At 46.3% G+C, this 12,471-nt stretch overlaps 1 protein-coding gene across 1 annotated transcript in view; it reads right to left on the bottom strand.

The window, feature by feature from the left end:
* IL1RAPL2 (interleukin 1 receptor accessory protein like 2) overlaps positions 1-12,087 on the bottom strand; it is a 667,749-nt gene extending 655,662 nt beyond the window's left edge. The window contains exon 1 of the mRNA XM_029067875.2: positions 11,844-12,087. The gene's annotated coding sequence lies outside the window, so the exon portion shown is untranslated. The remainder of the gene's footprint in view (positions 1-11,843) is intronic.
* Positions 12,088-12,471: the final 384 nt, after the last annotated feature.

Here is a 12,471-nt window from a genome sequence, read left to right as displayed (position 1 = left end):
GCCCATTTCAAAGCAGAGACTTAGAGGCCATTGGTCTGGTGGAAAGAGCACAGGCCTGAGAAGCAGAAGACCCACATTCTAATCCCAGCTCCACCACTTTCCCACTGTGTGACCTTGGTCAAGTCACTTAATTTCTCTGAGCTTCAGTTTTCTCATCTGTAAAATAAGGATGTTTTACACTGCACTCTCCGTCTGTGAGCACCGTGTGGAACCGTGACTATGTCCAATGTGGTTATCTGTACCTACCCCAGTACTTAGCACATAAAAAAATGCTTAATAAATATCATCTTCATGAGAAGACATGGTCCCTGCCTCCAAGGAGCTTACAGGGAGATAAAGACAAAATATTGTACAGCTAGAAAATGAAAATCAAAATGGGTTTGCAGCTAAGTATTCAAATAGCTAAGAATCTAGGTTGATGTGTACAGGTGTGCTATGGATGATGGTGAGTGCATAAATGTGGAGGTGCGGAAAAAACTACTGAGGTGTTAGTTGGAGGAATATGACCTGAGGAGAAAAAAAAAATAAGTGGGAAAAGCCTCCTGGTAAAAGTGGGATTTCAGAAGAGCTTTGAAGATGGCAAGAGCTGTGCTCTGGCGAATTTGGAGAGATTTAATTCCTGGATCCCTGAACATTTTGTCATCATTTTCACAGAGGTTGTTGCCAGCCACCTTTAGACTGTGAGCCTGTTATCGGGTAGGGATTGTCTCTATCTGTTGCCAAACTGTACTTTCCAAGCGCCTAGTACAGTGCTCTGCACACAGTAGGCACTCAATAAATACGATTGAATGAATATTTGACATTTCCAGTTTGGGCCCTTCCTCTGAGGACAGTAGTGCGATAGGCCATCACACTGTTGGGGGTAGTGTTATGCAACAATCTGAAAAAGATTAAAGAAAGAAGTGAAGTAACAGTCTGAAGCAACGGGAGACCTAACTGACTTCTTTAAGATGACAAAAGGTTAACCTCAGCCACTGCCTGAATTAGCTTTCATGGCATCTCTTCAGGATCAAACAGTGAATACAAGTCATCTGGACCAGAGATATTTAAAGATGTTACAGTTTCTAGTTGCTGCTGGAGACTAAATATTCTTCCTGGGCTTCAGCACAAGGAATTTTAACATTGTTGGTTCTTAAAATTCAGACTGTGTGCTAACCAAAGTGACACGATATCGTCCCATATCATTGGCATGCCCACGGAGAAACCATAAAATCTCAGTGTATCACTCTAAATTAGAGTTGAAATGTTGGAGGGGGACCAATGTCAATAAACCAGGGAGGGGATAGGACAATAGGCAGAGAAAAGCGAGAAAAGTGGATGGCTTAAACTGTGAAGCATCCCCAACCATGTGACATCAAATACGATTGAATCAGATTGTGTTTCCATTAAGAAAACAACCTGCTGGAAACCTTTCCAATAATAACCCAAGAGAAGTCTTGTTTCCAAATAAATGAATGGGAAAGCATTGTTCTGAGTCAACCATGAACAAATGAGATTTCTTTAAAAAGAATGTAATTGAGAGGGTCAACGAGTATACAACAATCACACAGTACAGCCACTAGGTAAAACTTCTTCCTTTTTCCCCCCCAAAAATCCTGTTAACTAGGTATGCAAATACGGTATGTGCCAATAGTGCCCTCTAGTGTCTTATTGACCATAACAGGCGACTTCCTGACCTCCCCCGAAACTTGTCTGTTGCTGTAGCTTTAGGACGTCTTAATCTAGAAGGATATTTGCTCTCTACCTCAAGGCGTTGGTTGCTCTGCCTGCTTTTCTGTTTGGGGACAGGAGTTAGAGCTATGCAACAGTCTGAAAGGGATTAGGAAAGTAAACTAGCAGTCTGAAGAGAAATTGGAAATATTTTAGTCAAAAGTCTTTGGTCAAACTAAAAAACGATATTTCTATTATTAGAAGGAGGGTTCGGATGATATTTTCCAGTAGTAATGATTTGCTAAGTGCCAGAGTACGTAAAAGGTTACGAACTCAGACAGCCCCAATGCCAAGACAGCCCCAGTACCGCATGGCCGTCACAAACTAACATTCCCATTTTACAGATGGGGAGGGACTCTGAAGTCATAATGAAGTGTCTTGCCCGTGGCCATCCAGAATATAATCAGTGGAGTTGGGGCTAGAACCTAGGTTTCAACTTCCAGTCATATGTTCTAGAACATTAACAGCAAAGAGGAGTAAGAGAACCATTCAAATAAGACATCAAAAAAGTGATTTTGGCCACATTAAGCATTAAAAAGTAATGCTTGCATGGTAAACAAGAGGTTTGAACAAGGCAGGCCAGAGACAGTCCTGTGGAGGCTCAAATATGAAACTGGATACTCAACAGCTGGCTACTACAGGAGCTACAATCCTACTGTCTCAATAACCCCTTCAATAGTAGAAGGGAAAACACAAGCATTTAAGCCTATGCAATCGATGCTTAGGGTCTCACATATCTATGCAAACGTTTCCAATTCTATGAAGGCATCTTCTGCAACATTCCAACCTAAGAAATATTCTTTGTCCTGTACCCTCGCATGAAGAGTAAAAAGTGTGGGGAGGGAGAGGGACCCCAGCTGGAAGATGCAACTAAAAGCAGCCACATGCTGATGCCTGGACTAAGCCCTTCCACAAACTGGGTTCCCTCAGGAGATTATGCTTTCGGCTCACTTTGAACCAAAGTAATTTCTTCGCTGGAACATTTACTGATGGCTTTTGATCTACGGTCTCCTAATTCAGCCCCCAAAACAGTCTCATTCTAATCCTCTGTGATATCCTACGGTGCATTAAGCCACCGAACCCCAATAGGACACATTTTCTATCCTCTCTAACCGCATCCAGGGTTACTGAAGTAAGCTTCGCTGTGGTCTCTGCACTTGTCCTGTCATTATTCATCTTATTTTGTTTTCCAGCTTTTCTGGCCTCTCCCTTTACATATCCACACTGTAACCCTTCTTCCATCGCATCACCTCCTATATAAACATTCCTGATCAGCGTCAGATTTTACATTCCAATAACCATTTATTTTATAGACATTACAAGAGAAATCCATGATCCTGCAAGGCACACTACAGTTGCACTTCAAGGCTTATGCTTTACGATGTCAACAAGAAAGTGCCATTAATTTACAGTCAGAGGCTGTGAGGAAGCTATATAATATTCTACATATATTTAGTCTCACTGAATGTAGCTTAATCAATATAGTACCTCAGGCAACCTGAAATACTGAAGGGAACATAAAAGTAGGATTGTCAGCTCAAGAAATTTTATGTTCACTGATGAAGTTTAACTGCTTTGGAGGCTGCAGAAGGTATATATATTTAGAATATTATAGCAAAGTCAATGGAGAAGAGTGTCAAGCTGATGTGTGGAAAAAGCACCAGGAGAGGAAATGGGGCTTCAGATACGAAGGCAGGAACTTGAGCTCTACAGCATGCCATAATGGATAGAACATGGGCCTGGGAGTCAGAAGGTCATGGGTCCCGGCTCTGCCACTTGCTGCTATGTGACCTTGGCCAAGTCACTTTACTTCTCCGGGCCTCAGTTACCTCATCTGCAAAATGGGGATTGAGACTATGAGCCCCACATGGGGCAGGGAATGTGTCCAACCTGATTTGCTTGTATCCACCCCCGAGTTTAGCACAGTGCCTGGCTCATACTACACACTTAAATACCACAATTCTTCTTCTTATTATTACTGCTGGGTAGCTCATGGCCACAGGGTTCCCTCCCTCAGTCTACCCAACAGGCAAAATGGGTCTAATGTTATTTCCTACTTCCAAGTTTTTTTGGTCATTTGTAAACCATATTAAACAGGACCAAAAGAAAAAAAAGTTCACGTGCAACTCCCAATCCAAGAAGACCTTGCAAATACTCCCCGCAAAAAGTACCGATTAGCCCTAGGCCTCTCACCGGTTACTACAAAAATGGTCAAATGATGATCTTAATTAAAGAGAGACTAGGCCAACTAAAGACATGCTGGGGACATTTGTGGTTATACTATCTCCTCAATAGCATGATGCAAAAAAATACAAATGATGGGAGGATTAAAACTGCCAAGTTGGATTAAACTTTGCTCCCTTGAGCTATAGAAGTATTTCACTCAGTTTCTTGGAAGGGCTGAATCTTTCACATCGTCTATGTGTTACCTATAAGTTAACATGGCTTTGGCATGGGACTAAAATGTAGCTTGTTAAGAATTCACTCTCTTTAAAGTCATGTAAAAAGGAGCAGTAGAAGCTGGCTCCTTTCCCACCAGTCTTGCCAAGGACGGTAACCAGTGCCCAGCACGGCCCAGCACCCCTGCCATAGGGGCTGTCCGCTAGCCCCTGTTCCAGCCCAGGAAGGCCGAGAAACCTGAAGAAGCATAAAGCCTTCTCCAGCTTTAAGACCATAGGAGGACTTTGGCTGTTGGTCTTTGGGCCACGAGCAGCCTGAAATTCTATGGCTCTAGCCATGGTACCCTATTGCTCTTATTGTTGTCTTTTGTTGCTTTCATTCCATTTTTCCTTATGTGTCTGTTGCAGAACCCATCTTCCCTCTTTATTCTTAGATTGTGAGCCCTTTGTGGGGCCAGGGATTGGGTTTAATTCTTCTCTGTGTATTTGTATCCAGTGTTTAGAACAGTGATTTGCACCTAGTAGGCACTTATTACTATTACTGCAAAGAATGCATGAGTATCGGCTACAGAGACTTGCTTTTAGTCACTTTCAAGAAGCAAATGCTTCATCCCTGATTCTAACACAATGTAGTTCTTTAGGCATTTTTTATCTTTTAATTTTACACACACAAACACACTTTCCCTTTCACCCAATCCTGAAAAGAGAAGCAGCAAACTGAGCATAGGTATACCAACTGATCATTGGGGGGGGGGGGGGGAGAGCCAAGGTATTTAATTAAGAGTTCAACATAAAATGTTCATCTATCTTATGGATAAGCACCTATCCCTATTTACAGGAGGAATTTCCAAGTCATTTCTAAAAGCCTGTTTTCTATTTTCTTGTAAATATTTTCAAAAACCCAACAATTCTCCACTACAATGCATAGAGAAGAAGCTTAGCCTAGTGGATAAAGCACGGACCTGAGAGCCAGAGGACCTGGGTCCTAACTGCAGCTACACCACTTGTCTGCTGTTTGACCTTGGGCAAGTCACAACTTCAGTACCTCTGTTACCTCAGCTGTAAAATGGGGGTGAAGACTATGAGCCCCATGTAGGACATGGACTGTGACCAACCGGATCTATCCCAGTGCTTGGTGTCTGGCACATAGTAAGGTCTTAATAGCCACCATAAGAAATGTCCAAATGTTTCCCCCTCCCCCCCATTTAGATTGTGGGCACAGTATTGTATAACCACTCTATTTTCACAAATAAATACATTTATAATCTTGCATTTTCCACTTAATACTTGCCAGATCTGTTTCATACACTCAACACAACACTATGCTTTAAAACCTCCCTGTGTCTCCAAGAAATAATTTGGATTTCCTTATCACCTCTCCCAAGATACCCAATCAACTCCATAGCCCCAGACTTCCCTCCACAAGACTTCCCTTTCTTATCCTGCCCACGTACCTGGGTTTAATAGTTAAGGCAGGCTGACTGAATGTTGTCTTATCCAATATTTTGAAACTGAGTCTTTAACCAGGTACATCCAAAGAAAATACTATAGCATATCAAAACTTCAACAGGCAGTACATTAAGGAAAAAGTGACCAGAATGTTTTCATTGTGTTTCCATCAACGCTAGGAAATCTCAATTTCACCAAATTGAAGCTCAAAGCTTTGGTTAAAGATCCCAGTAAAACTGCTACTCTTTGGAACTGTGTCATAATGATTTGCTAAAAGATTAAGAAATAGTCCCAAAGGACAAAATATATCCAACTACATCACGAATAAGAGCCATTGATAATGACGACACTGTTAACCCCAAGGGTTAGCCCCGCATTACACCAGAAGGCCAACAACCCAACGAGCCTCACTCATATGCTGGCATTTTGCATGCGACCCAGCCCCTTATCCTTGGTAAAAATCTCTCTCACTCTCTGGTGACTCTCAGCAGTCCATTTCTCATTTTTGCCATCCATATTTACTAAGTCTAATTATGGTCACTTTTTTTTTCCAATGAAAAGCTGTTCTTGTACACCCAGCCATGTAGTGCCTGAGGTGAATGTAATTCCAAGATGCTGAAGTCATAGAAGGAATCCTGCTTTATTGGTTACAGTACTTCACTGCCCTCAATTTTTGGGGGCACAAATTACAATAAAAAAAACCAGTAGTATTTGAACATGTGTGTGCCAAACACTGTACTATGCATTTGGGAGAGTTCAACAGAAGGGAAAAAACATGATCCCTGACAATCTAATGCATTATATTAATAAATAAAATTCACTTTCAATTTTGTTCTTGAAAGAGTAATAAGAACAATTAAGGTATTTGTTATGCTCTTATTGAACTTCAAGAACTGTCCAAAGTGCTGGGATAGATACAAGTTCATCAAGCTGGATGCAGTCCATGTCCCAGCTGGGGCTTACACTAAGTAGGGGGTAAAACCGAGAAGCAGCATTGCCCAGTGAAAAGAGCCCGGGCCTGGGAGTCAGAGGATCTGGGTTCTAATCTCAGCTCTCCCACTTGTCTGCTGTGTGACCTTGAAGAAGTCACTAGTTGCCCCAGTTACCTCATCTGTAAAATGGGGATTAGGACTGTGAGACAGACTGTGTTCAACCCACTTATCTTGTATCTACCCCAATGCTTAATGCAGTTATTGGCACATAGTAAACACTTGAATACCATCCCCCGCCAAAAAACACAATGCTTTTCCCTTCAAGAAAAAAATGCCACATTGGGATGGGTTTTCTAAGGCCCACTGGTGACCCTAAGGAAACTGCTCAAGAAACAAAATAAGATAAATCTCTAAGAATGCTCAAATTTCAGTCACATATGAGTTGGAGCACCACTACTTCATGGTCTTTTTTATTACGCCTAGAAGCTACTCAATCTTTAAGTCTCCCAAGTACACCATGGCTTTCTTAAATTGATATTCTACAGCAATGAGGAATTTTTTCTCTTTTAATCTTGCCAAATAAAGCAGACAGGTGACTTCCAATATCTTCAGTTTTACTGTCACTCCCCAGCAATGAATTACTTCTACCTAGCAATCCTTCATCTCCTGCAGGTCTTTTTGGTTGTGTGCTTCCAAAATGTAAATTTAGAGCAACTGCTCATAGCTGATTGAGTTTCCTGGATAGTCAGAAATATAATCAAACACCATGTCCAAATTCCTTGAGCATGTGTGCATAAGACAGATTGAGTAAAACAACCTGTAAAATGCTTCTTTGCTCCACGGATGATGGGAGCAGAAGTGACAGGACCCCATCAACTCTCACTCAAACTAGTAATACTATTGTACATTGTTAGCTTCAGGCTCTTACTGAGCTCAGGCCAACCTAGAGTATTACAATAAATGATTTTCTAAGGTCAATAAATACAAGGCAGAGTTCTTGAGTTCTAGCGAACATCTTCATGTATCCACCGCACTGAAAAGGTCATGCATCCAGTACCATGGAGCAACCTGAAGTCACATTTCCAGGCCTTTGTTCCCCAGATTGCAAGGCTGCACAGAGCCCATCCAAAAGACACCCGACCAGGCAAAGGAGAAATCAACTGTCACAGTAATCAAAAGTTCAAGTTTTCCCTTCTTAATAAAAATGATATCAATTCAGTTTCTAAAACCAGTGGAATTTTCTTAACATTTCTCAGGAATTAAAAAAAAAAATTCAGTCGACATCTCCCTACTTCCTATCCATCTCCGCAAATAAGTGCCATGAGCTTTAAAGTACTCAGTCAACCCCCATCCCACCTTCCTGATTTCCCATTATGTCCCAGCCCACACACTTTGTTCCTCTAACACTGTCATTCATTCATTCATTCAATAGTATTTATTGAGCGCTTACTATGTGCAGAGCACTGTACTAAGCGCTTGGAATATACAATTCGGCAACAGATAGAGAAAATCCCTGCCCAATGACGGGCTCACAGTCTAAACAGGGGAGAAAGACAGCAAAACAGAACAAAACAAAAACAAGACATTATCGAGATAAATAGAATCAAGGGGCTGGACACCTCATTAACAAAATGAATAGGGTACTAAATAATATATACAAATGAGCACAGTGCTGAGGGGAGGGGGAGTAGAGGGAAAGGGGGGACTCGGTCTAGGAAGGCCTCTTGGAGGAGGTGAGCTCTTAGTAGAGCTTTGAAGAGGGGAAGAGAGTTAATTTGGTGGAGGTGAGGAGGGAGGGCATTCCAGGACAGCGATGGGACGTAAGCCAGGGGTCGACGGCGGGATAGGCGAGAACAGGGAACCGTTAGGGGGTGAGCGGCAGAGGGGCAGAGTGTACTGGGTGGGCAGTAAAAAGAGAGAAGGGAGGTGAGGTAGGAGGGGGAAAGGTGATGGAGAGCTTTGAAGCCAAGCATGAGGAGCTTTTGTTTCGTGCGAAGGTTGATAGGCAACCACTGGAGGTTTTTGAGGAGGGTAGTGACATGCCCAGAGCATTTCTGTAAGAAGATGATTTGGGCAGCGGAATGAAGAATAGACTGGAGTGGGAAGAGACAGTAGGAAGGGAGATCCGAGAGGAGGCTGACAATAATCCAGTCGGGATATTGAGAGCTTGTACCAGCGCGATAGCCGTTTGGATGGAGAGGAAAGGGTGGATCTTGGCGATATTGTAAAGGTGAGAACGGCAGGCGTTGGTGACAGATTGGATGCTAACCCACTCACTGCACTTCCATCTTGTTTATCTGGCCACCGGCCCCTTGCTCAAATCCTCCCTCTGACCTGGAACTCCCTCCCACCACTCTTCTAGCCTTCAAAGCCTTATTAAAAATCATATCTCCTCCAAGAAACCTTCTCCGATTAACCATTCATCTCCTCTATTCCCTCTCCCTTCCGCGTCACCTATGCACTTGGATCTGTACCCTTTAAGTACTTGATATTCACCCCATCCTCAGCACTTATATACATATCCTTATTTTAATTTCTCTCTCCCCCTTGAAAAAAAGCTCCTTGTGGGCAGGGAACACATCGACCAATTATGTTCCACTATACTTTCCCAAGAGCTTACTTAGGAAAGTGCTCCAAGAACACAAAGCACTCAAATACCGCTGATCAGCAACTTACCTAAAACATTAGAAAAAAAATTTAACTACACAGCTCTCCCCAACCTGCTTGAAAAGATCAGCAGGTATACCATAATGAATTGGACTAAGGCACCGACTTCAAAAGAGTGCAGGTCGTATCTTGGCATTTTCTCCACACTTCAGAAAGCCTCATCCGTGAAGGTTGAAGGTGTATTAAAGAGACTACTCAACTTTTGTACTGTCAATCAATGGCATTTATTATGCACTATGCAAAGAGCACTGTGCTAAGCAGTTGGTAGACATATTCCCTGGCCCCAATGAGCTTACTGTCCCTTGATATCACCCATCTTTAATTTGGAGCAAGAGATATGAATGATGCTACAAGGCTAAAATTCTAGTCCAAGCTGTTAGTTATCTGGATTTCCATTTTACCCTTTCATCTTTCAAGGGCTAGGAAGCCTGGTGTTCCCTCAACCATATTTATTAAGTACTTCCTGTGTGCAGAGCACTGTACTAAGCTGCTTGCCTCAGTTACCTCATCTGTAAAATGGGGATTAACTGTGAGCCTCACGTGGGACAACCTGATTACCCTGTATCTATCCCAGCGCTTAGAACAGTGCTCTGCACATAGTAAGCGCTTAACAAATACCAACATTATTATTATCCTCTTCCAAGAAGGGATGGAGCAGTGCGACCTGTGGCTAGGCACTCCACCCTTCCACCCCTCCCCAAGGTACGTACGTGTACACACACACACACACACACACATATTCAGATTTCGTAGGTTCTGGATGAAGCACAGGAGACCAAGTGTACCACCCACCCTACTAAAGGGACCCTCTTTTTTGTAAAAATTAAAGGTTGCTCCATCTGCTCTGCCTGAACAGTTTCTATTCCAAATGGTTTTAGAACCTTTCCTCTAGGGTATTTTTGAAACACAATGAGGCAGCCCTCCCAGTAGCCCTGTGTGATAGATAAAGTTGCAATTATTTGGGACAAAGAAAAATTTCTAAATAAACAATAAACAAGGGAAGAGAGGCAATTTACAAATAACGCTGCTGCCACCTGTTGAAAAGATGGCTGCAGTCATCCCAGCACAGTGCCGGAGTTGGGGGGTGGGGGCGGGGTACCAGGTACACACAGCTCTGCCCACATCCGTCCCTATATATGACCTGGAACCCCCTCCCACCACTCTTCTAGCCTTTAAAGCCTTATTAGAAAATAATATCTCCTCCAAGAATCTTTCCCGATTAAGCCAGCTCCCCTATTCTCTCTCCCTTCTGCATCCACCTAAGCACTTGGATCTGTACCCTTTAAGTACTTGATATTCACCCCTTCCTCAGCACTTGTGTACATATCCTTATTTTAATTTGTCTCCCCCTTGAAAAGAAGCTCCTCGTGGGTAAAGAATATATGTGTGTGTATATATATACATATATACACACACATATATATATATATATGTCCTGCACTGTTCCAAGAGTGTCCTAGCTCAGTCATTGTCGAACTAGCTGTGCCCGGGGACAGAAATGTTTTGCAGACAATCAGGCATCCGTTATCCCTTTCAGGAATTCGGCCCAGCTGTGGGCACTCATTCAAACGTATTTACTGACCGCTTACTGTGCGCAGATCACTGTACTGAGCGCTTGGGAAAGTACAGTACAGCAATAAAGAGAGACAATCCTCTGTCCGCAAGGAGCTCACGGTCTAGAGGGGGGGGAAGACAGACACCAATGCAAATAAACCGACATCGATGCAAAATAAAATTACAGATATATTCATAGATGGGGCGGGGAGTAGGAATGGGATTAGGCGTTTACTGAGTGCCGAGCACTGTCCTAAGCGCTAGGAGAGAAGCCCGGGGTGGGAATTCGGTCCCTGGGGGGCCGGGGTGGATGGGCATCCCTCCGATCGTCTGTTTTGGGAGGGAAGCGGCTGGGGCCCTTTGCCGGTGCGGGCGGGATGCGGGGCGGGATGCGGGGCGGGATGCGGGGCGGTCCTGCGGACCCTGGCGAGCCCGGAGCATCCCCCTGGGCACCCCCAATCCCTCCCTAAGGGGGAAAAAAGCTGGAGGGGGTCGGGGGGCCGACGATGCCCTCGGGCGACCTTCTTCCTCCCCTCCCTGGTCCGGGGCGGCGGGGGAGGGTCTCCTCCCAACCCCGTCTTCATCTTTCCGAGGCACGGCCGTCCCCTTCCCCGCAGCCGCCCCGCCAGCCTAAGGCAGGGGAGGGCGCGGGAACCGCCCGGGTTGGGAGCCTTCCTTCCCCTTCCCGGAGGGTCGGGCAGGGAAGGGGGGAACGCCAAGGAGAGGGAAAGGCACGTGGAAGGAGCCAAAGAAGAGTAATCCTCATCATCACAGTGTTGGTTAAGCGCTTACCCTGCGCCAAGCACTGTTCTCGGCGCTGGGATGGATACGAGGGCATCGGGGCGCCCCACGTGGGGCTCATCCCCATTTTGGAGGTGAGGCACAGAGAAGTTAGGGGGCTCGCCCAAGGTCACCCAGGAGACAAGTGGCGGCGGCGGGATCGGAACCCACGTCCTCCGCCTGCCAAGCCCGGGGGGGGGGGGGGGGGCTGGTGGCAGCTCTCCAACTTTGCGGGGATCGGGGTCCCCGCCCTCGGCCGGACAGCGGGTGGGCGGCTCGGAGTGACCAGTCCTTCGGTCGCACGCTGCCGGGCCCCGCACCGGTCCCCCGCCCCGACCCCCCGCATCCTCACCTGCTCGGGGAGAAATCGCCGGGGCGGACGAGGAGAAGCGGAGCTCAGCCGGGCCACAAGGCGGCCGGTGCCCTCCGGGGGTGGGCTGGGGCCGGACGCTCCCCGGTGCGGGGGTCCCGGTGCGGGGTCCCGCGGGCGGCTGGAGTTGGCGGAGCCGGAGAAGTTGGGCGCAGGCGGTGGGCGGAGAGGGCGGAGTTTCCCCGGCTCCCTCGGCGGTGGCCGCTCACCCGGGACCGCCCGGGATGGCCGGTCCTGGGGGGGGGGGGGGGGGGGGCTCACGCCAGCGCCCCGGGCCCCCTCCAGTCCCGCATCTATAGGTCCTCGGCAGGACCGGACCCTCGGAGCAGCCGCCGCCGGCGTCGCCTCCCCGAAGCCCGAAGCTCCCTGCCGGCCCCGCAGGTGCGGGGAGGGGGCGGGGGCTCCCACCTGCGGCCCGCTCACATCCTGCTGGGCGGCCCCCCCGGGCGCATACACCCTTGCGTGCACTTACACCCCTGCACTCATGCACACCCGTGTGCACCCGCAGTTCGCCGGAAAAAACCCCAAGTCACCGACAGCTGAGGACTCAGCTCCCAGGTTGGGGCCCCGAGGCGGTCTGACTGGCTGCAAAGGGGAGGGAAAACTACTG

The sequence above is a fragment of the Ornithorhynchus anatinus genome, chromosome 6 (genome assembly GCF_004115215.2).
Source record: "Ornithorhynchus anatinus isolate Pmale09 chromosome 6, mOrnAna1.pri.v4, whole genome shotgun sequence".
Taxonomy (NCBI): Eukaryota; Metazoa; Chordata; class Mammalia; order Monotremata; family Ornithorhynchidae; genus Ornithorhynchus; species Ornithorhynchus anatinus.
The sequence above is the reverse complement of the archived record's forward strand: the minus strand, read 5'-3'. Positions and strand labels throughout refer to the sequence as shown.